Genomic DNA, 23,488 nt, shown 5'->3' with positions numbered 1-23,488 from the left:
GGATTAACTATTCAATTTAATATTATTACAGTATTTAAGAATATTGAAGTATTTCACTAAAGAGACACAAGCTTAATTTCCATCTTCCTTTCTTCTAGTTGCACAATCATGTAGATAAACAGACAAGAACTTTAACACCATTAAATGGAAAAAATATCCAGATTTGAATAGGACTTATGTTTAAACTGAATTGGTGTTAATGACAACAACTTCTGAAGCAACAATGATCCACGCTAGGCAGGTTCAAGCACGTCAGATCTTTGCTGACACTTACAAGGACTGTTTAAAGAGGAAAATGAGGCTGTAAGTGCTCAGTATCATCTGGATGTGATCTATTTCCATTCTACCTGATGCTTAAGTTCCATACTACAAACCCTGAGGTAAGAAAAAGCATACAAGCAGTTGCCCTTTGGCAGAGTTATGTAATTCTCCTGAAGTGAAATTAGATATATATATTTGAGGTTCCCATCCTGTTTCTGATCTCTGCTGGCTGAAAATTAATCTATCCTAAGTCAGGTTTAAGATATCAAATGCAATTCAGTTCTCTGCTTCAATTCAGGGACTTGGTTCACATCTCTGATTGAAAGATTCTGTTTCCTTTGAAAAACTGCTTGTCCTTCTCTAGCAAGGGTAATATCATTCCAGTTTGCCACTGCCTTTAATCTTAATATTCTCTCTTTCACATATAAAATGCTAATTTTCATTAGAGTGATGGGTTCTCAGGGTTATGAATATTGTAGTTTATTTTGAAAACTTGTCTGCAATTTGCATAGAAGCAACACAACCATCTCTAAGATTTCACTGCAGTCTGTGAAATATAATTTCTGCATGAAGTCCTAATCCTTCTGCTTCAGTCACTCCCGAATATATCTTCATTCCTTACAATAATCAAATTTCCTAGCCTGCAGAGAAGCTGGAGGATGTGCATCTTAAAATGGTGCAAGAACCAGAAGGTAGAAGATTTGTCAGGAAGAGGAGAAGAAAGAAAGGCAAACGAAGCTCCCAGAAAAAAACATACATGATAAAATTTTGCAAGTCATTGAGTATGCTTGCACTCAGAGAAAAGCACTATCTTTCAGTCACTGCACATTACTACCACACCTTTAAAAGGGATGCAGAGAAAATCAGGGATCAGAAGTGAAGCCAGATCTCCCATCTTCTAGACCACAAAACTCCCACTCCTCTACATGGATTTGTACTTTGCATGGAATATGTGGGAGTCTCCCAAAGGAAAAGCTGTGATGCATAAGGAGGTAGCAAATGATTTATAAAATATATATAGTAACCTCTTATCCTGCTAAAACACATTGGTTCAGATAAGGAGACAGAAATATGATTTTCTCACAATATTGTTTACTATATCATTCTGAAAGTTGAATAAAAGCCCTCCTGCTGCTTCTGCTGTAGATAACAGAACCTGTTTTTCAACTCGAAAGACAGACACAGGTATTTTCAGAACAAAAGGTCCTGAATGAACTCCCTTCTCTGTGCTGCTTGGATGCAGCTCAGTTGATCACAATGCTGGTTACAGTAACACAAAACATTATTTTAAAAGCTTTAAGTCTATGGCAGAATAAAGACAGAAATCTTTATCACTCGTCACATTCTGAAAAGTGGCATTTTGGGAGCAATGCAAGTGCTCTGATTTGCACATGCATTGATTTTTCTTAACGTGCCCACTGTGCTTAAGTTGATCTATTACTCTCCCCTTTGGAATTTTAAAATGCAGCAATCACAGCCTAAGCTCTTCTGCTGAAGTGATGAGCATGCTCACTCACACTCAGGTGCTTTTTTTGTCTTCTCCAGAATATATTTTATGACCTCAGCCTTCACCTTACACATCTTCAAAAAACAGCAATTCTCTTTTTGTGTGTGTTATACATCCAATAGAGTAGTGCTTTTCCAGTTAAGGTGACCAGCCACAGTTTCCCATTTTAATTTCTTTCATAGCTTTTCAGTATATATTCTCTTTGCTCTAGTGCTGTCTCTCAAGAAAAATGGTGAACACAATTGCCTTCCTCCAAAGAGTGAGACTGATGAGAGTTTGTTACATGTCCCAACATAATTTCAAACCCAGCGCATTTGAGGATCAAAATTTTCTTTGGAGTGACTGCAGAAGACTTTCTGTGAGGTTGGCTGTTATGATGTGCTCACTGAGATTCAGGAACCAAGTCAATATCTGAGACTTTACATATTAAGTGCTATATGTGATGTTATATAAAAATAAATTATTTGTAAAATCTTAATAATAGTGGGACTGTGCAAACATGTTTTATGCAGAATTTATAGTGTTTCACTCATTGAATATTAATTTTGTTAGTAGTACCAAAAAAAAATCCCCAAAAATATTGAAATATAATAATAGTTTTGTACTTAATTATAGATGAAACTAACAGAATGGAAGTATGGCTCACTTACACTCAGATTTTATTTAACTTAGAATTTCTATTTGGGAATTCTTGACTTTTCATCCCTTCATTTCCGAGGTCTGAGCCCATTAAGCCTACAAAGAACTTGCCTAATAAGTTTCTCTTGCCTTTAACCTTGTTCTTTAGGATGCATTTGTCAAATCCACCTAGTTAAATTCAAGTCGTAACTATTGGTTTTGGACACCCCTGAATCATATAATCATTAAATAGTTTTTGTTAAGGAAACATCCTACCCAAAATCCCTGTGATACCAAGTCTGAAGCAAGCTGGATAACCGTCCTAGTCACCCAGCACCTTCCTCATCATTCACAAACTACAGCCAAACAAAGAAGTACCTGTGCCCAGGTTCTTAAGGCCAAGGCCCTGACCAGCACAGCAGCCAACCTTGCAAACCTGGAAGGCATCCAGAGGGACAGCACCAAGCAATTCCTTCCTTTGCTTCTGTAGCTTGTGCCTCTGGCTTAAATGTGCTGAGGTTTAGACAATGCCAGATTTTCTAACTGCTAAGGTGGGCGTGGGAAACACCTGGCTGGAGAGCACCACCTCCAGGCAGCACACTAGGATAGGGAATCAATCAGCTCTTCACAGGAAAAAGTTGAAGCAATACTTTGGTTAGAAGTCGTGTCTACTGGCTAAAAACTGAAAGTAGATGTTGCTGGAAATGTATGTATCTTTTTTATGTATAAAATTTCATTCCTAAAAGTGTTGATCAGTCCTTTATTCCTGAAACCCGATAAAATCAATCCACTAAGGTTAAAGGCTGGGAATTGAACCCATCACACAAGCGTGCAATAGTGGCAAGCATCAGAGGAAACATTTGCTTATCTTCTTCCCAAGCTCCATGAAATCACTTTTGTATTCAAAACGACCATCCTCTGCAATAACACAAGGGATCATTCTCGTTGTCTCACAAGTATTTTCACTGGCAGCAGAAACTGAGTCACATGCTCTAGCTGTGGCACAAAGGCTCTTAATGAGATCAGCATAACCATAAATTCAACCACTATTCAGGGGGTTTCAGAGAAGCAGCTTTTGAGGTGAGACAGAAGGAAGAAATCCAGGGTAGATAAGAAAAAGAAAACAAAATATATTGTCAAACTACACAATGTTTGGTTGCTTTCAGCTGCTCCCATTATTCCCTTGGCCTGATTTTAAAGCGATTTTACATAAATATCTCCAGCAGAAAAACAAATGTCAGTCAGGCATATAGAACCATTTATCTGAACAGCAGTAGAGCTTCGTTTCTAATTCTTTCAAATGAGAGAAGGAAAGCTGTCAGACACTGCCCAGCCATGGCACCACATGGGGTCTTAGCTAGAGGATTGTGATAACTGCCTGCAGCATGGTAATGCAAGCTAATTTTGTTATCCATTTAATTGCATAAAGCACTCACAAGCTCATATAAACTCTGATTGTTTTGCAAGTGCACTGAATTATGTGTAATTTTGACTGACATTGTAGTCTGGTAATATTTATCTGTGTGCTTGCCGGCTAGTAATAATTAGATTTAAATATTTACATTGAATTCTTATTGAATTTGGATATTTAAGTTCTATTATGCAGACAAATGCAGGCTGCATACTCAAGTAAAATGATACCAAGCAGAGCTTTGAGAAAACTAATTGAACATCTGCAAGTAATGTTTTAAAAGTGTGTGCTGTATGAATAACTGAGTCAGCATACTAAGAAATTAAAATCTTTTAAAGAGTCTATTTTTTTTTCTCCAGCTCAAGAGCCATATATGTGCCTAGGACACTCACATCTAGATTCTTTCCCATTTTCCGATGAATATAAGTGTCTATTTTGTTCCAGCTGGAGACCCTACCTCAGCAAGCTGTGGGATTGAAAGGAACAATTGTATTGTTCCCTTGCAGGCATGTCACCCAAAACCCCCTTGCACCAATCAGCTCCTGTCCTTTACCCTTCATGGATGATTTTTAGGTGACTGGATTGAGCCTCACTTCTCTTCCCAGAGAATTTGCAAAATCCAGGATCAGCCTGGGGCAGTGCAATCTGTGACATTTCTCTGTCTTGATGGGGTCTCTTTTTTGCTTCAGGAAGGAAAGCACATGTGACTCTCCTGAGAACAAGTTATCTCTTCAATCCAGGTCATTTCCATTTGAAATGATACTTTGAAAAAGCCAAGCTTAGCCCTTTTCCTACCTTCTCTACTTCCCCACCTTCATGAAGAGGAAGAATTTGACACAAAAACCACCCCATTCTCCTCTTAATGACTACAGACATGACGTAGAGCAGTTGTAGGAGATAATGTGGGATGCTGCTCTATCTTTCTCCACTGTGTAAGGAAGAGCATGTCCTGTCCTCAAAGCAACTGGCTGCACCCAGCTCCTCTGCTCCCTGCAAAAGCAGAGTCCCACCAGCACAGCTTGTTTCCTACCAACACAATTTTCATTGCAAGGGTGACTCTCTGCCTTGCCCATCAGTAGCTGCTCTTGTTAAACACTTCCAACCTAACTAGATTGGTGAGTTGACAAAAAATAGGAAAGGGAAGGAAATGGAACACACTAAATTCTAGTGAAAGTCATGTGGTTTTGATTCTGTAAGTGTACCAGGTCTGGTGTGGCTTGGTTTTGTTTATACAACCCAGTGTGCTCAACGCTGCAGATTTGCCAGATATATCTAAATAACTGCTTTGTCCAAAGAAGTTGAATTAAAAAATGGAGCTATCTTTAAACTCCTTGTGCAAGGTGAGATGCTAAAGGGTAAGAATATATTGTTCCATGTCTTCAAAAGCTTTCAAAGTTCCGGGTGATTGTCTGCTGAGTGATGACACTTCCCAAGGGCTGACTTCAGCCCTAGGCTCATGAGAGATCCACTTAAAATGTTTTTCTGTGTTGAATTCATGCTGCTTGCTCCTGTTGGTATTGAATTAGTCACCAGAATGTGCTATTCTTCTTTTGGTCCACTGGCACAGGGCTTGGTGATGTCAATATTAATCCAAATGCCCTAGGGCAAGATTAGAGGAGCACAGACACATTTCCTTCAGCTGTTTACCTAGGAAGCAGAAAAACTCAATGAGTTTTATCATCTATCTTCAGAAGCAATGCTTGGTGACAGCAGTCAGACAAATCACTCTGAGTGTTCAGTGTCACTTTGTATTATTTAGATTTAATGCATCAATAAAGAATCTTACTTTGGAACATACATTCAAATTGCAAGTTTCAATTCAAATATAACTATGCATTCCAGAGGAACAAATGAGATATATAGATGGATAGAGCATGTCTCTGCATAGAAAGGTGTATTTTTCCCAGGAAAAAGAGGGTTCTTACTCCCTGCATCCAAAGCAGAGTTTCTGAATATTCAGGTGGATTCATTGCAGTTCACAGTCCTGTTTTTGGAACAATCCCTTTGCCCTCTCTGAAAATTAAGGCCAAGGTAATGCTGATCAGTTCTTGTTTCTGAGGAACACTGGCACACTGGCTGCTGTATACAATCTGTAAAGGGTTTTCAAATTGACAGATTTAATTTTTGCCTTTCAAGATTACTTCAGCCTTGGTTTTAATCTTGGTAAAGGGCTTTTGTCTGTATAAGGAACAAATGCAAACACAGATGTGGTCCTTTTGACCAGGGAGTTGCCAGGTATCTCAGGATCCTTAGGAATCCTGCAGTATTTGTTCTGAGGGATTTGGGAGTTTTTGTTTCTCAAAACTTCAGCCTTTGCCCCCACAAGAAGGTACTAGGAGTTAAGTTAAAAAAAATTGAAATATATGTAACTGAATTTGAAATTCGAACATTTGAAAAGTGCAACTGAAGCACATGTGGAAGGCTACAAATTCAGATACATGTAAATGTTGACATAAACCACCCATAAGTAAGCACCACATAGGGTTTTAGATAGTCCTGTGAACTTGGGAGTATTGGAACTGGGAGCATGGCACTTACACTTGTGAAAAGTCTGTAGTTTCCTTCACTTTTGAAGTCATTTGACAACCAAAGCTAAGGATTTCCTGGGTGGATTAGTGGAGTGAAGACGGACAAGAATTTGCAGGATAGCTCCTTCTTTATGAATGGCACTGTTAAGATCCCTGAGCTGTAGAGAGTATGAGCAGACCCAACGTTTATGTATTCATTCCCTGTCCTACCCATCTGCATGGACAAATAGTTCCTGTTCTGCTCATCCCTGAGAATGTGAAATTATTTCTTATAGTGGTAGCCTTCAAACCTCCTCAGTCCCCCTCTGCCTCCCTCAGCTGCATCAGCTTCATGTACCTCAACCTGCTGCACACCTATTTATTTTAAAATTAAATTTCCTATCTTCCCTTTTTGTCACAGCTAATGGAAGATTTTCCCTTTTCCTTTGCTGCATCTTCCTTTGAAACACTACAATGTCTTTCTGGTACATTTCCTCCTGCACTGCAGTCTCCTGAACAAGCATATGTAGGTAAAGGTAATTTGTGTCATGCTGTAATTAGGATGAAGAAATCACTCCTTCTTTTTGTGAGAATTTTTTTGTAAAATCAAATTATCACCATAAGTAATTAATATTTTTTCCTCACTGCCTTTCTTCTTACAATATCTTGCCTTTTGCTAAATTTTCTCACCGTATATGCGTCCTGAAAAAAAATTGATTCAAACTATCTAAAACATAAGATCCTGTGGACAGCACATGGTATAGAACTAGTTGCTAGGTAGTATATCTGGTGATACCTCCAACAACTCAAAAAGCACTGACCAATTTCACCTGGTAAGTTGCACCAAAACTATGTGGAGAAGTAGTGTAAATTACAAATTATAAGATCCTCTTCTTAGGCACCCCAACCAGAAAAAAAGCAACCTCAAAATAAGCCCACAACAAACCCAAAAACCTTAAAGCAGCACAAATTAATACTAGCCATACGTAACACACGTTTTGGTAACATGACATCTAAACCACAAAAAAAATAAAAGAGATTTACTCCTTTCTTACTTTAAAATGTTTTAAAGTAATTCTAAAGGCTCAAAATATATATATATAAATAGGGAAAGCAAAATACTCCTTGAGCCTGCCTCGCTCTTGTATTAGACATTTATACATGTGCCAAATGTCCACTCTTCTCTGCAGTAAAAAAGATCTTTTGTCAACCCAGAGAGGATGTTGCAGAGAGGGCCTGGAACAAGGCAGCAGGGAAAGCAGGTTGAATCACTTCTTTCAGGAGACCTCAGACACAAGCACTATATATAGCTGTGCATTTCCTAACATTCAGATCAGGTCATAATCTTACTTTTGTATATGTCACTAATAAAAAGCTGAATAATTCAGTTTACAGTGGCTACCTGGGCTAGGAATAGGAGTATAACTGTATTCCAGATGCAGGATTAATTCTTGAATGTACAATGAGAACATTTGCAGTAGTGAGAATTTGGAAGCATGCAGTATTCCCACTGCCAATTTATAAAAGCATAAACTGCAGCCAAGAGCCAAAAAAGAGTCAAAATAAAAGCAGCAGAAAGAAAAAAGTTCTTGAGAAGTAAAAGAGAATGCAATCCTTTCTGAAGAGAATTTTTCCCCTGAAGAGTATTAAATTTCCCCTGTGGTTCCTCCTTACATATAAACTGCAATTCCACCTGCAAGTCTGCAGTTCTGTGTCTGTGTTTCTCCACCAAAGATGATAACATTTGTGCCAGCAAGGGCTATACAGAGAGATTCCCAATAGATGACTCCTCCAATAACACTATATCTAACACTATTGAAGTTCAATTTGATTTGGTCAATAAAATGAAAATGAGTCCTCTGACAAACAAACTGATTTGATGCCTTTTGAGGCATTCAAGAGAAGTAAACATATCCCTCTTGGATGCCTTCTTCAGAGCCCCTTATATACCCAGAGTTTCTCATGTAATCAATAATAGATGCAGGTAATATGCTGCTTTATCTCTTTTCCACAATTCGCCTATGGATACCTGCCTACAGTAGTAATCTTGATAATCACAGCTGACATTTCACTGTGTACCTAAAATCAGATGTTTTTCTAGGTGAAAAAAATATTCCCTGCCTTTCCATATGTCGGATTGTTTGATTGGTCTTTTCTGTCACTTAGTGCATGGAGAGCTTTATCTAAGATTAGCATCTTGTAAAAGGTGGTGTGCTGGTTTTACAGCCACGGAGCAATGACAAGGCCTCTGTACCAGCAGTCTGGTTTAGCAAAGGGCTTTTGTTAGGATCCCCAATGCACAGAGATCTGCTGTGCAGTTGTGACCTTACTTTTGCAAAGACTCCTCTAGTGAGTGGTTATGGATAATTTAATTCTAAACTTGCTGTCACATGTGAGCTGACACATACTTCTTGTATCAGATCTGCCATTCGTATTGTGTCTGCTGAGCATGTGATATCCTCAAGTGTGCAGGGACACAGAGACTTTTTGAAGACTCAAATAACTCCCCTCAGTGGAAATTTTATGGGAGGCAACACCTGGAAAGAAGACTAAATTTCTTTTCTACCGTTTGGCTTTTGTTGTTTTGTTTTGCTTCTATCAGAAGAAATAGTGTGGCTGTCCTTGATCTTAGGCTGTCCAGTGTGAGTACAGAGGCTGACTTGCTTCCCATCCGACTCTGACATTTTGGACCCAAGTTTAGTTCCTTGCAACAATTTCCTTCCTCACCATTACTCTGCACTCGGTCTTGTATTATACCTGCATTTTCAGGATTACCTGATTCAGACATTGTTTGAATTGTTTCTTGAAACAATTGTTTCTTGACTCACCTGAGGAACATAGAGTCCTGCACAAAGAAAATTATATGGGATGTTACTAGATTTTTCCATATCATTACTGCAAATCATGGAGTCAGATAGGACAATTCCCACTTCTGCTGCTCTTAGAGCCAATATGTTAATTCACAGGCTAGAGGATCTCTGATTGCCCACTGTCTCTGGCCCATTTATTCCTAAAAAACCCACAAGCCAATGTGAGGCAAGTGTGTAAAATTCATTTCAATAAATTTAAGCCTGTTCTCAAAAGGAAGTCAGGAATGTAATTTTGCATCCTAATTTATTTGGATGCATTTGTGTGCTTTTTCTCATCAAATAAACGGTGTCAAACAAGCATCCGTGTAATTTACTTTAGTCACAAACTGCAGCTATTTGCAGTGACTAATATCTTGTTGCCCATCAGCTGGGCTATTACAATGCCAGATATGCTAATTACTTCCTTGAATGTGCAGTACAAAATGTGCTTGGCTTGAAACCATTCTTTAGACAAGTAAAGCACGTTGGTTTTCTTTCCTGGCAGTTTAATTGCACAACTGTCAGTTGGATCAGAGCAAACATCTTTTCTTTCCTCATCTTTCATGCCTTGGTCTGTCTTCTTGCAGTGTGCTTGCAATTGCTAAGTAGGTAAAAAAAACCAACCAAACAAGCCAAAAAAAACCCCAAAAAAATGGAAAAACCTTTACAGCTTATATAGCCATGTATGTGGACTAAATAAGTATAAATATAGTTGAGTAACACAGTCTTCAAGAGAAATAAAGAAATGAGAAATCATTTAGAATAAGCCCAGTTTCTGGAAGCATTTTTGGTATGTCCATGCTATGGAGTTTACAAAGGCCATTGACATAAAAGGGAATGTTTACACAACAGAGGGAGTGCTTGATCTGCCTACATCAGGTTGCGTCCACCTGTGTGAAGGCCTTTCAGAGAACTGAAGAACTACTTTGCAAGTGAGTAGGGATGAAGGTGAAGTGAATGGCTGACTGCTCAAGTGTCACCAAGAAACATCCCAAAGTCTGGAGCAGCAAGGTGGATCAGGGAAGGACATGGACAAATGTCAAACAGCGGCAGGGGACAGTCATCCTAAAAGTTCCTACTTTTTATAAGTACTATAAAATATAGATTCCTGTGTCTAAACTAGCTAGAAATATCTAGTGTTTATCATTTTAGATGCTCAGGGTAAGATTTTTGTCTCCAAACAATGCACTTCCATGATTCTAAAATTAGTTGTGCTTTGAAAAACAGTTTTTCCTCTCCTCCCTATCTCCCTTGCTTCTCCAGGTAAAAATACGGAGTTCTCAGAGCTCAATCTTTACTTAAGGTTTCTGCTTTAGAAAACTACCAAGGCCAAATTTTTTATCCACTTTATCTACCCCCAGGGGTACCCCTTGTCCACATGAAAACACTCTCCATTGTAGAAAATATCCAAAAAGATTTTTACTCTTTGTCTAACCCAACAGCCTCCATCTCAACTCTGTCTGTGTGCTGATGTCCCATGACCTACTCCAGGTGGACAAGACAATCTGTCATGCTTTCCTGCTGGAAAAAAATGGTGGTGAGGGATGAAAAGATAATTGGATCTGTATTCCTTTGAAATTCCAACCGAGAATCTGTTGCCAATAAGGTCAACAGGGACATGAGATGCCAGATATCTGGAGTATGCTGGGTGTTGAAATAGCTTTGAAGGACAGCTATCTTAGATGTAATGTTAGCATAGACCCGACATCATCTCTGTCTTGTTCATGCATACCAAGAAAGGCCTTAATATTTATCCATAAGAAAAGTACTACTTTAAATTCCATCATTTTCTTCATTTCATTCTGCTTCTATGCTGAGATAGGAAGGACCTTTGCACTTTGTTTCTTAATAATAGTAGCACCTCTGCAGCCAGACTCCCCTCTGATGTTGCTCAGATCCTCTGTACCAGCCTGTAGATGTCTTCTGAATTGTTTCTTTGAAGTTTGTGTGACTTCCACACACCCTGCATGCTGATAGGTTGATAGTGCACATCTTGCCTTGGGCACATCAAGTTGCCTTCAGGTAGCCAACAGCTTAACAGTGCTCTAGCAGTCTAGCATAGCCAGAAAAACTCCACAAAAGTGAAGGCACTACATAATGCTAAGGTTCAAGGGGGAGAGGGGAAGAATGGTGGAAGATGGCTTTTGTCACTGCTTTTTTGTCACAAATTCAGCTGCCATGCCTTACAAACCACATGAGCAGTGGCCAGTGAGGCCACTGCAGTAGTTCAGGGTAGTTACGACCACACAGACGCGCAGCAAAAACTCAGTAAATGAAACCTGTGCCCAGCCCAGGAGCCCACATTTTAAAACCTTCCTGTTTCACCTGGAATCTTTATTTTAATGTAAAATGGTAGAAGAGCTAAAAAGGAGAAAGAAAAGATTCAAAAAGCCTCCAAAATATTATAGGATGTGTTCCTTGTTCACTTGAAATTAATTAGACTTCAGATTTCTGCGTGTCTGTCTCATGCTCCCGAATTCCAAAAATAAAATGCTGGGTTAATAGGCACAAAAACAAGGAATAAAGAGAGAAAAGGTATTGTAGTGTGATTGCCCTGATGTATTTTGTCCTGTAAATGAACAGTTGTCAATCAGAATAAGAGAAGGTTGTTATTTCTGCTTCTGCCATTGTTAACTTGTTCCAAGAAAACTTGAAGTGTGAGTCCCATGCATTCAGCGTCAGAGGTGTAATTCATTAGAGGCACATTTGGCACTTTCATTTATTACAGTGTCATCCTGGCAAGTTTCCCATTTTGTACTTTCAAAAAGGTGATTGTCAGATACAGAAAAAGAAAGAATAAGCTCCAGCTAATTGACTGTTCACAGCCAAATAGTTGGCTTGACTATAATTCACTGGAAAAGGTAAGAAATAAACTTGCATGAATATAACTTCTAAAGTTCTGCAGAGGGCTGATCGGTGCAGAACTGAAGTTTTGTGTTTACATGAAGGCTAATGTCTCAGAAAAAGCCAGTCACTGCACCAGTGAGTCAGTGGTGAGCTAAGCCAGCACTGTGTGAATTTGGGACCAATGCATTGCCATATGTGTCAAAAAAAGTCCTTCATTGCATCCAAGTGCTGCTCAAGTGTAAAATTCTGGGAGTCAATTCTGCTCATCTTTGTTTGCTCCACAGTGATGTTAAAGCAGCCAGAAGCACTGGGGCAGATAAGGCATGTTTTCCTCTCCAACTCTGGCCTGTTCTTGAGTGTCTGACTCCCTGGTGTGTATTTGGAAGATGGAGACTGAGTGGCAAGGAGCTACAACGTTTTATCTGTGATAAACTTCTGTTTAATTAAAGCAGTTCTGGTTAGCAGGCAAATCTGGGCCCTTGCTGTCTCTAAATGGTACAAAGGGAGTGTGTTAGCACTGAGATCCTGTCTGTCTTTCCTATCTCCACTGTAAACACTTAGCATAGCATGCAGAAACTGTCCTACCATATGTTTCCTGATCCTCCTTCAAGTGGAAGAGGTGTTTGACTTTTCCATAGATTTGTTCCTATCCTTATAAATAAAAGGTCAACCTATACCTGAGTCTCTTTTGTGTACCACGAAAACATGGTATAGACTTGACTGAGAGGAAAAATTATGATAATAAATGAGGAATGAAGAGATCAAGAAAGCTGTAAGGAAAAATTATATGAATCAACACTGAGATTAGGGGGAAAATAAAGAGCCTAGAAGAATGGATAGGTAAAATGCAACTATGTAGTATAGGAAGGCTTTCATGATGTGAAAGAAGTGCCCAAATCAGATTAACCAAATTCTTTGGTCAAAGGAGGTCCTTTCTACCTCTCCTCAGCATTTATCTCCCTGCCAGACCTCATGACACAGAAGAGTCCTCTCCACTCGTGGGACTCTACAACACTGTCCCAAGTTCAGCAGCAACCTGAGTGGTTTAATGAACAGCATGGCTAACTTTCCAAAACAAAATTTGACAGGGAAGAGGGGACTTGCTTATGAGCAAGTCAGGTTTATCATGGACAGTGGATGACCCTCAAGAGGACCCTCCCTAAAATTATAATTTGAAGTCAGTGTTGTTCTACATTTGTCATAAGTAAGTTGTTTCTACATCTCCTCTTCTCTAGAGAAAAATTCCAGTAATAATTTTTTAATAAAATTTTGAATTGTAGCAGTTCCAGTCCAGTCTTGCCCCTCTAGCAGATTGATGAGGAACATTTTAACATCCTTCCCTGCTGGTTTGCTGTCAATTCCTTTATTTTCTGTTTATTACTATTTTGCTTTCAAATGAAATGGTAATGGCAATGCAACAATAAAAACTCAGCACCAGTTTTATGACTTCAGTTTCTTCTGGTTTCTGTGTTGTCAGTTTTACTGTTAGATTGTTGTGAGACTACAAATAATCCTGGAGTTTGGGGTTGGGCTTTTCATTTTCACTTATAAACAATGTCATGAAACTGAGCTACGTTCCATAGCCAACTCAAATCCACTGACTACAGTGAACATTTGGCCAGAAGTCATGGCAGAATCTAATTCACAAAGTTGAAGACCACATACTATGTATCTTAGCTAAAATGTTTTCATTTGACAGCTTCTGCAGAAAATGTCTTTGCTAGAGGGCAAACAATTCATTTACTAAACAACTGATCTGAAAATTAACTGCATGATTAGCAGTTTGGGTGCATTATAAATAATGTTTGATTTCAGACAAAAATAGCTTTAATTCACATGAATTTTACATAATCCTCTGACCAGACTGGAAACTGACAAGTGACTGAGAGGGAAGGGCAGAAAATCTAAGGAAAAAATATTTATCAATGTTGTTTTATTTATTAACATCTTGAGAGTGCTAATCATTATGGTCACACAAACATCCACTTTGCCAGTCTGGGAACTACCAGACATGGACTCCATTAATTTTCTGTCTTTTTACAGTCACCTCTAAGTCCTCTTAGCTACTGGTATCTCTAAGTATCCTCTCAGTTACTTAGTTCCAGGGTGCAGGCGCTAAAAGGCTTCCACTGGAGGTGGACATCTTTACACAGAAGATTTAAGCCAACAGACTTACCTTTCTTACCTTAATCCTTTATTTATGTCTTTAAAGTCAATTTCCCATCTCACATAAGTGTAAAAAATAAAAATTTATCTCATCTTTGGAGAAAGACAAAAGAAGGCCCCAGACTCATCCCAGAATGTTTTCAGCTTTCTCTGCAAAGCCTAAGGAGAATTTGAACCTCAAAGGAATATATATAAAAATTATAGTTCCAGGATGCTTTACATTATTTCATTAGGCTATCAATCACTAAACCAAAAAGCTTGCATAAAGACTAAACAAGACTAAACACTGAAAAAAAGAGTGACAGAAGCTGGAGTTTAACACAAGAGAACCCAAAGTTTCAACCTTCAAAACACGGAGACATGGCTGTTACAATTTGACTTGCCAGACTGAAACATTCTTCCATTGCTTTGGTATCTGTTCTACTTTTTTTTTCAAATTTTGATTGCTGTGTGGTAGAGATTTTATGAGAAACAGTCATTTTCTTAAATAGTTGATAAAGTTTATGGTAAACACGTCCTGAGTTGCTCTTTTGCTTTCCTCGCAACGGGGAAGAAATTTTGAAAAATAGGGACCTCAACACCAAAGTCTAAATTTTATTAGGCAGTGATTTCTAGATCTGGACTGTGCAAATGTGGATACTAACCTTGCTTTCTTAGACCTGCATTTGGCAATTATTTGACCAGATTCTCTGGCAGAACAAATATGCAAACACAGCTGAAGTCAGTGATACTATGCAGGGTAAGGCCAAGAAAAACTTACTGCCAGCAATAAAGCTGTTCTTGATTGCCTATGTTTTCCAAAAAACCTGAAAATCAAGGAATAGTGGATATATGATGCCATGAAGTATCTATATTTCCCCTTGAACAAACCAGCAGCTTTTCTAAGATAGAAGCAAAAAATGATAAAATACAAAATCACACACACACAAAAAAAAAAAAATCTGTGTCCAAGTGTTTAGGCATTTATAAAGTATTTATATATACAAATTCTATACATTTTTTTGTTTATTATGTATGGCATTTTGATGTTCTTTCAAGATTTGTCAGTTCTTTTCTGTTGTTTCCCATTTAAAGTTTCAAACTTTCTTCAAGAGATCCCTAATTTTTTTTCTTTAAGTCAGACAGCAATATTGCAGTAGGTTCCTTGACTATTTGTGTAGTATATGAAATAAATATTATATGCATCTTATATAAAATAAACCTTTCAAACACAGAACCCAAAGGTATGTGCATAATAGCAAGTCACTTTTTTAAACAAAGAACTCTCTCTTTGAGTCAACCACTTTCAAGTAGAGTGGTTTAATTTACACACAGAAGGACCCTTTAGGGAACGAAAATCTTGTAGAAGCTGTCTGGATAGATACTTTCTTCTTTCATTTACTTCCCCATGGAATAACACACTTCTTTTCTGCAGAGTCAATAGGCTTTTATGAAGTTTCCTTGAGTCAAATTGATTTCTTTAGCACTAATCAGCCATTTTTTTAGAGACCAGCCTTTGATATACATCTTTTCTTCACTCAGCAGGACATTTTTATATTCATGTTACTTCACTTCAGTAATCCAGTCAAGAGAAGTCCCAAGTCTATAAATGAGGTCTGTTAGATGCAGTCAATGAGAAACAGCATGTGAGAGTCTTACCCTGCCCTGGCACCGTAGGAAAATATATTTGCTTTTCTCTGATAACCTCTTCAGTGGGATCAATGCCAGCTGCTTGCCTCTGATACTGCATCCTGTGTTTTGTTAAGCTCTGCATATGATGGATGAGGTCTCTCCACAGCTGCATGAATTATACATAAGTACAGATCTGTCTCCATATATGCAAATTTATATCATTTTATTTACACATGTGTATGTGTATGTACAACTGAAAAAGTAGAGAATTTTCTGATGGTTATGGATTTGTCATGTCAGGAGTGTCTTGTTGATAGTAAGAGAGCTAATTAGTAGCAGAGGAGAGCTCTGGCACAAGATTTTTTGTCCTAGCTGCCTGGTCCCATCTTATAACCCTGCCTGAGACAATTGTCCTCAGTGCATCAGGACAAATTCCTGAGTAACTCTAAATACATCTTTTCAAGTCACCAGCTAGAGTTACACAGGCAGAACTAGAACATTTCACTGCTTTATTTTGGAGATTATTCTAATATCTGCAGAAAAAAAATGTTCTATTTTGCCTTCCTTCTTGCCTAAAAATAAAATATTTTAAAGGCTTTTTATCATCTTTGTGTTTGCATTTCATATACACGTACAGATGAGCAATTTTACTACAGACATTAGTTTTTCCTTTAATGTGACTATGTATTCTTCCATTGTCTCTTGATAAGTATTAACAATTTCAACAGCTTTAATATAACTCTGTAATAGCTACAATTTCTATAATATTTGCAATTTCCCTATGTTTCCTAAATGGCATGTATTTTTGGAGTCTATTATTCAATTATTTCTGGAATAAATATGTATAATTTTTGTTTTGCTTGATCTGGAAGTGAGAACTTTCTTATACGCAAGCAGTTGAATTGAATTCTGTCTTCACTAGTAGCCAGCACCCCAAAGTTCACTGAGATCTACTGAAGCCAGGGAAAACTCCCATAAAGAAATGCTATTCTGTATTAGTACTTATAGATCCTTTGAGGAACAATCAAGATTACGTATTGGCTTGATATCCAAGGACTATGGGTGAAGATTTGTCATGAAAATGTGTCCAGCTCTGTGCTTCTTCCATGACTGGCTACCTGGGATATTTTCAAAGCTCCTTCAGACTGTTTTACTTTCTTTTATCTCCTTTTTAGTTCTTTCTATATTCACACTCTGAGAAAATCCCACATTTTTATCTTGTTTTCTCTTGCTGTGATCATCTTTGGGTGAGCAGTATTTAGGTATGCTAAAGCTGTGTGTAATGTCTTCTACACAGAATGATATAATGACTTCTGGAAGGACTAGAGACAATCTGACTTTGGCCATATTACCCTGCTGCTCTGAGACATAAAATAAATAAGCAGCAATAAATATTAGAATATAACATTAAAGATTCGGTGGATTAGGAAAGAAATAAGCAGATGACTAGGCATTTTAGGCAATGATAAATGATGTGCAATTAGATATGATGGTTTGGATCATTTTTAAAATAGATCAGAAATTATTTACTCCTGAATAATGACAGTGAAATTGTATGAAAATAGTGTATAATTTCAATTTCATTTTTGTCATTCTGACATTAAGGCAATTAAACATTTCTTCACTTTAAAACAGTATACTACAGTTAAACAATGTTATATAAAAAAGAAATAACTGAACATCTGAAATACATCCAAACATTCTGTTTCAGATTTTTTTAAAAAAAAGAATCTATCCACATCCCTGCAAAATGTAATTTTAGGGAAGGTTTCACTCTTCTAATAGTAGTCAGTATAACGCCCTTCTGGTTTTTTGTTGAGTCACTGAGACATCCATCATTTTCTGAGTTCCAGTTACTCATCAATTATGCAGTTATGCATTCTGCCCCCAATCCATGAAAATTGCTTGTCCTTAGATGCTGTTTTCAGGCTTTGCTTTCTTCTTGAGCTGCAGAAGTTCATGTTTGAAGATTGAGACCTCTGTCACAGACAAGATAAGAATTACAGATAGTCATGAATAGCACGATAGAGGAATTCAGGTAATATATTGCAGTAAATAATTTAGAGTGCTTAATTCATTCATAAATGCAGCCTCTTTTTCTGCTTCCACCACCTCCTACTTGGAATATTCTCTTCTGTATGTACTAAAGTAGTTTGTGCCTCTACAGGAGACCAGCAACAGCATAAATAAATAAATACCCAGCAATGTTCATGTGGAGATTGTTTAAGAGTTATTAACTTTGGGTCTCGGATGCACAAAGTGCAGTTATATAACAGGAAAGCATGAGTAAAAAATTAATGCCATGAAGTGGAAATTCTGCATAATCTGGCAGAATGAACACACCAAACCAAGCCCACATTCTGCCCCTGCCATGTCTTCCACTGGGCTGTCAGGAATGTTGCCTTTAGCTTCTCAGTTCCCCAGAGTTACCTGTGAAGGGTATCACTTGTACCTCTCCTTTTTCAATCACTGCTTTTGGGACTTGCCAGTTTCATCAAGTTTTGACCATACACACAAATATATTCATACTGAACCAAAGAGCCCTTCTTGCTCTCATTAACCAGTAAGCCTCCCACTGACTTCATCCTAAGTGAAGAGCTCCTAAAGATTTATCACACTTATGGCCACACCTTATCCATTCAATATCCATTTTCTACTTCTCCATGACCTCAGAAAGCTCAGTGGGTACCAAGTTACTCACTCTTATAAAATGAAGTCTTTCTGATTTGTCAGAGAGGATGACAGCAGCTTCAAAGGTTTTCTTGCCCAGCACCTTTCCCCACAATGTGACTAACCATACCTGTCAGATATCTGTCTGACCTACTTTTAAAAGACTTTGGGGTAGGATTTCATGATTTCTTCAAACAACTTTCTCCAAAGCTTCCCTATTCTTAAAATTATAAAGTCATTCTAATGTTTATCCTAAATTTCTCCTTCCAGAAATTGGGAGATTCTTTTTGTCGAATTCAAAATGGACACAGAGTAAAAGTTTTTCTCTGTATTAGATATTCTCAGCAGTCTTCTTTTCAGGTATTTAAGACTGTCACAGTTTCCCTGGTTTACTTTCCTTTGCTCTAGGCTCAGCAGCACACTTTTTCAGTCTTTCTTCACAAGTCATATATCCTGAACTTTCCTGACTATCACTGTTCTCTGTGCACTGTAGCTCAGTTTGCCAAGGAAAACAGGTGGTGCCACAACCACCTGCTGAGCTGAAAGAGAGCTGTTGGGTGCCCAGCGAGAAATTATGATGTGATTCCAGATTTCTGTGGGAGCAACATGGCAACTGAGCAAGAGCCCCACAATGACCAAGTGTGTGTTAACAGCCAGCAGGGTGCATTAGGAGAAAATCTGAAGCTGAAAACACAGTGTCCCATGCTGTATGGGCTTAGGGGTATTACTTCAGATTAGCTCCAGTCTGTTCCCAGGCACTGAGTAGAAGTTTGCAGAAAATTGCAAACTTGAGGCAGATTTCCTGGTTTAGTGTCATCCAAAAATCACCCAGTTCTCCTGCTCTAAAACTGCTCCGTGATGCTACCAGAAGCACAGTAACTAAAGATGTCTGGGACATGTGATTGAAACATCTGAACAAAAAATGTAATGTTAAATGCCTCCGGTCATATTTTTTGGATGAATTATGGTTTTCATAATAAGTGTGCATTATGGCTTTCAAAACCAAAATGGCTCCTGCCAGACCTCAACAAGTGGCCTGATCACCCCAGCCTGAGAATGCTGAAACAGGTGAATCAAACCAGCAACAGAGCATGCTCAGGGAAGTACATACAAAAGTTTCACTTTCTACTTGTTTTCCTGAGTGAAGGAGAAGGGCTGGAAGGAGAAATTAGGCTTATTGGCAGGTTTTTTATATTATAGTGGTTTCTGTGTTTTCTGCTAGATTTCTTTTAAGCATCAGAAGGCCAAAAGTTAACTACAATCAAAAATAAAACTTGTACATATTTTTCATAAGTGTTGTTTTGACATTCTAGTGTAGCTTTAGAAGACTTAAAGGCATAGTCTTCTAGTAGCACAACATTCAATCTCTTGCGTTGGATGTTCAAAGACAGCAATTTAATTTGAAGAGAGAAGATATGAGCAAATTCTGGAAACATGAAGGAAACGTCTTTCTTTGAGAGACAGGATGTTATCTTTTGAGATACCACTTGCAACTTCAAAAAAAGAGCACAACACACATTTGATTTTATTGCTTGGCAATAGGGAGTAATTCTTTCTCAGCTTTCTCTTGAGATTCTTGTCAGTACTTTATTGACTAAAATACCTGTATTCCATATCCAGGCTACTTCTCAAGCTGAATGAAAATTAGCCACCTAGGAAACAAAACTTGGTGTGCTGCTGGTTTTCTGCTCTGATTCTCTGAAACCTTAGAGACAACTGAGGCTGAGAGGGGGTTGTTTAGTTTGTTTAAACAAAAAACAAACAGACATTCTCCTGGTTTTCAGTTACGTTCTTGAAAGTGTGAATATCCTATGGCTGTAATTAGTAAACTCGGTTACTGGGATTTGTATGAATTGGCTTTTATGGAAATGTCATTTTCAAGGATTAAAAAGGATCAAGACATTTTTCCTTAGCTCACAGGACAAGGTGAATAGAATTAATTCTCTGCATGTCTCATGTCCTCAATCTCCCACAATCACCAAGAATAGAGGGTAGAAGACAAGACTTTAAAAAAACAGTCCTGGACCCGGGACTATTCATCCTGATAGTCAGAATTAAGAGATTTGATAAAAGATACTAAAGTACTGCAGAATCTGTGTATTTCTTTGATATGGTCTATTTAATAAACATTAAATAGCCTGAATTTGGTTGCAGAGGGACAAGGAACTTGCATTAAATCAGTGCAAAACATAAAACTGTGATAATAATAAATACAAGGAAAAGAAGAGGCTACAAACACAATTATTTTTCTTTTCCCTCCTCATTACTCCCACTCTGTAGCTGCAATGTGTACATCCCACTCTTTATTTGAGGTTACTGCAAATCATACTGTGATGTGCTACACGTGTTCATTTTTTAAAGTATATGGGACTTCTCAATCACAAAAGAAGTTGTGCAGAAATAGCTATATGTTAGAAACCTGAGCTTGTCAATATTCAAGCACTGAAAAACATATTGCAATATTTTTAAACAAACTTCCTGCAGAAACCTTAATGTTCCAGATTCTGCTTTGGAGCACTTTTACTTCTAAAGACATCCAAGAAGAGAGAAGAGAAAGGAAGTGAAGGAAGCATCACTTTTTTACAGAATAACAGTGGAATAGTTTGTCATTCTGAAGATGTATCATCTAGATCTCTACCACAGTGAACAAATGCTCTGCATGAACATGCACAGAGAGCAAAATAGGTTGCAAGATGTGCTACAGTAATTTCTCCTTTGTTTCTTCTCAATCTGTTCTGAACTGTTAGGAGTGCTGACATAACCATGTACTGTTCATATTTTCCTTTCTCTGTTCCTTCAGATGTTCATCCCAATACTTCTGCTTGTCGTGGAAAGGCTTGACAAGACACTGTTTTTCCTATTTCTTGGGATTTCCAGGACACTGTTTTAGATATAGAGTGATTCCATCTTGAGTAAAGTTATCACAGATGATCAAAACTAAATACTAATTAAATACTCAATTCCTTATGTGGTGGAAGGAGTCAAGCTGAAGCATAGCTGATGGATCAGAACTTAATGGTGGAAATACACCTAGGCATTATTAACTTTTAGTGATGTCACTCAGTATCCATCTATACAGATGTGCTAACATTTCTCTACAGTCACTCTTAATGGGGGATATGAAGCAGCTCAAAACATGAATGCTCAACAACATTGATTACATTGCACAGGTATTTCTATTTTGCCAAATTTCTAACTTCATTAACTTTCTTAACCTTAATATCCCTTTTTCGAAATTTGGATGGCAAATTGTACTTTCAGTTTAGCTAAACTGAGTGCAGTTTATGGCAGTTTATAATACAAAATAAGCCAAGGTTCTGTTCAAGATTAAGCAAAAATTCATATGCTACCCAGAGGTATTTTCTGGGACCATTTGCTGTAGTTTCTACTGAGTCTGTAACAGAGAAGCAACAGAGCCTGTGGTTGATATTTGAAGTTGTGTTTATGCTGGCACAAGTATGATCAGAACTTACGGGTATTGGAAAAGGATGCTTGCATTTCTCTTACATTCCTTTTACTTTAAATATAGGTTTTCACTGAGCATGTCACTGTTATCTGAAAAGCAACACTCAAATGAATCCTACCTTTAATAACAGAAAGTTAGAGCATATCTCAGAATCATAGTCTTGTAGCTTGTAGGAGAATTCCGAAAAGTTTTTATCACCCGGCCTCTTCCTTGATATATTTGGATAATTATTCCTTTAATAAGAGAGAAGTCATTTTGTTCATCACTGGAGTGCAGTAGCCCTTACAGACCAGTGGTATTTCCAAAACTGACCTAAATATGGGTCAGGATCTGATATTTGCCACACACAGTTATCAGCCACAGAAACAGTCTCTCTAAAAATGGTGTTTCTCAAAATGACATTAACAGAAACTGAGAGATATGAGCAGAAGCATGACTGACTGAAATAAAAATGTTTCTCATAGAGGAGTGCTCCCTAATAACACAGCCAGTATCTTTTATCACTAGTTTCTAACACGTATTGCTAATCTCAGGCAGTGAAAAGCTATTTATTGAGGTAAGCTGGCTTTGGTCTGTGAGCTTTTAGGAGGTTTTTGCTTCACAGTTTTGAGCTTTACTCCACAAACATGATGTCTAGAGACTTTCTGCTAAAACTCAAGATTCCCACTCAGTCTCCTAATTTTAGAGGTTGATAAGATGTGGCTTGCAAAAGGGCTAATCCTCTCCAAGGCTGGAGTAAGTCAGCCTACTGGAGCAGGCAGGAGTGACAAGAGCATTTCTTGATTACATTCCTCCTTTTCCTTTCCTCAAATCAGATGAGCAGGACACAGCTGGTAGCTCATCTCCCACTAAACTCTCCCGCAGGTGAGAAGCTGATGCCTCTAAGTTGAAGAGCTCGAAAAGCATTTAATGACTTGCAAATTGGAACAGCACTTAGATGATACTTTATTTATAAGATACATTTGGAACATTGTGTCTCATAGACACTGATGGAAGAGGTGAGTGAGTGAAGAGCTCAGCACAAGTGTCAAAATAGTACATCAGAATATGCAGAAGTTGTTAATGAATCAGTCCAAATCTGAATTGCAAGTCAAATATTCATACTTGCATCCAAAACCTTCCTCAAACACTGACAGGTGTATATATCTTGAAATTACTATTCCATGACTCATTCCCCTTTATCGTCTTCCAGGAATGTTGTTTCTAACGAAGAGCAGCTAATGTGAAGTGATGAGGTCCTACTGAAGCTAACACATGTCAACCACAAGATACTGCATGCATAACCCCAGACCTATTCCTGGTATGAATGCCTGCATCTATTATTTGAGGATGATTGTTAGAAAGGTTTGCATCATTGAGTTAGCTGCCTAGTGTCAATATATCCTTGGAATGAAGACCAATTGCCACACTGGTATTTCATGTTGTTTGTCCATGAAAGCATGTCCATATAGATGGACATGATGCATCTACACTTCTACTGCATTGAACATCTCCCAAAGAGAAAGCAAAATCTTTGCCAGAATCCAAATCCTGAAGATGCAATTGATGCAAGACAGAAGCCCCACCAGTTCTCAA

This window comes from Corvus brachyrhynchos, unplaced genomic scaffold (genome assembly GCF_000691975.1).
Source record: "Corvus brachyrhynchos isolate BGI_N302 unplaced genomic scaffold, ASM69197v1 scaffold27, whole genome shotgun sequence".
Taxonomy (NCBI): domain Eukaryota; kingdom Metazoa; phylum Chordata; class Aves; order Passeriformes; family Corvidae; genus Corvus; species Corvus brachyrhynchos.
This window is presented reverse-complemented; position numbering follows the sequence as displayed.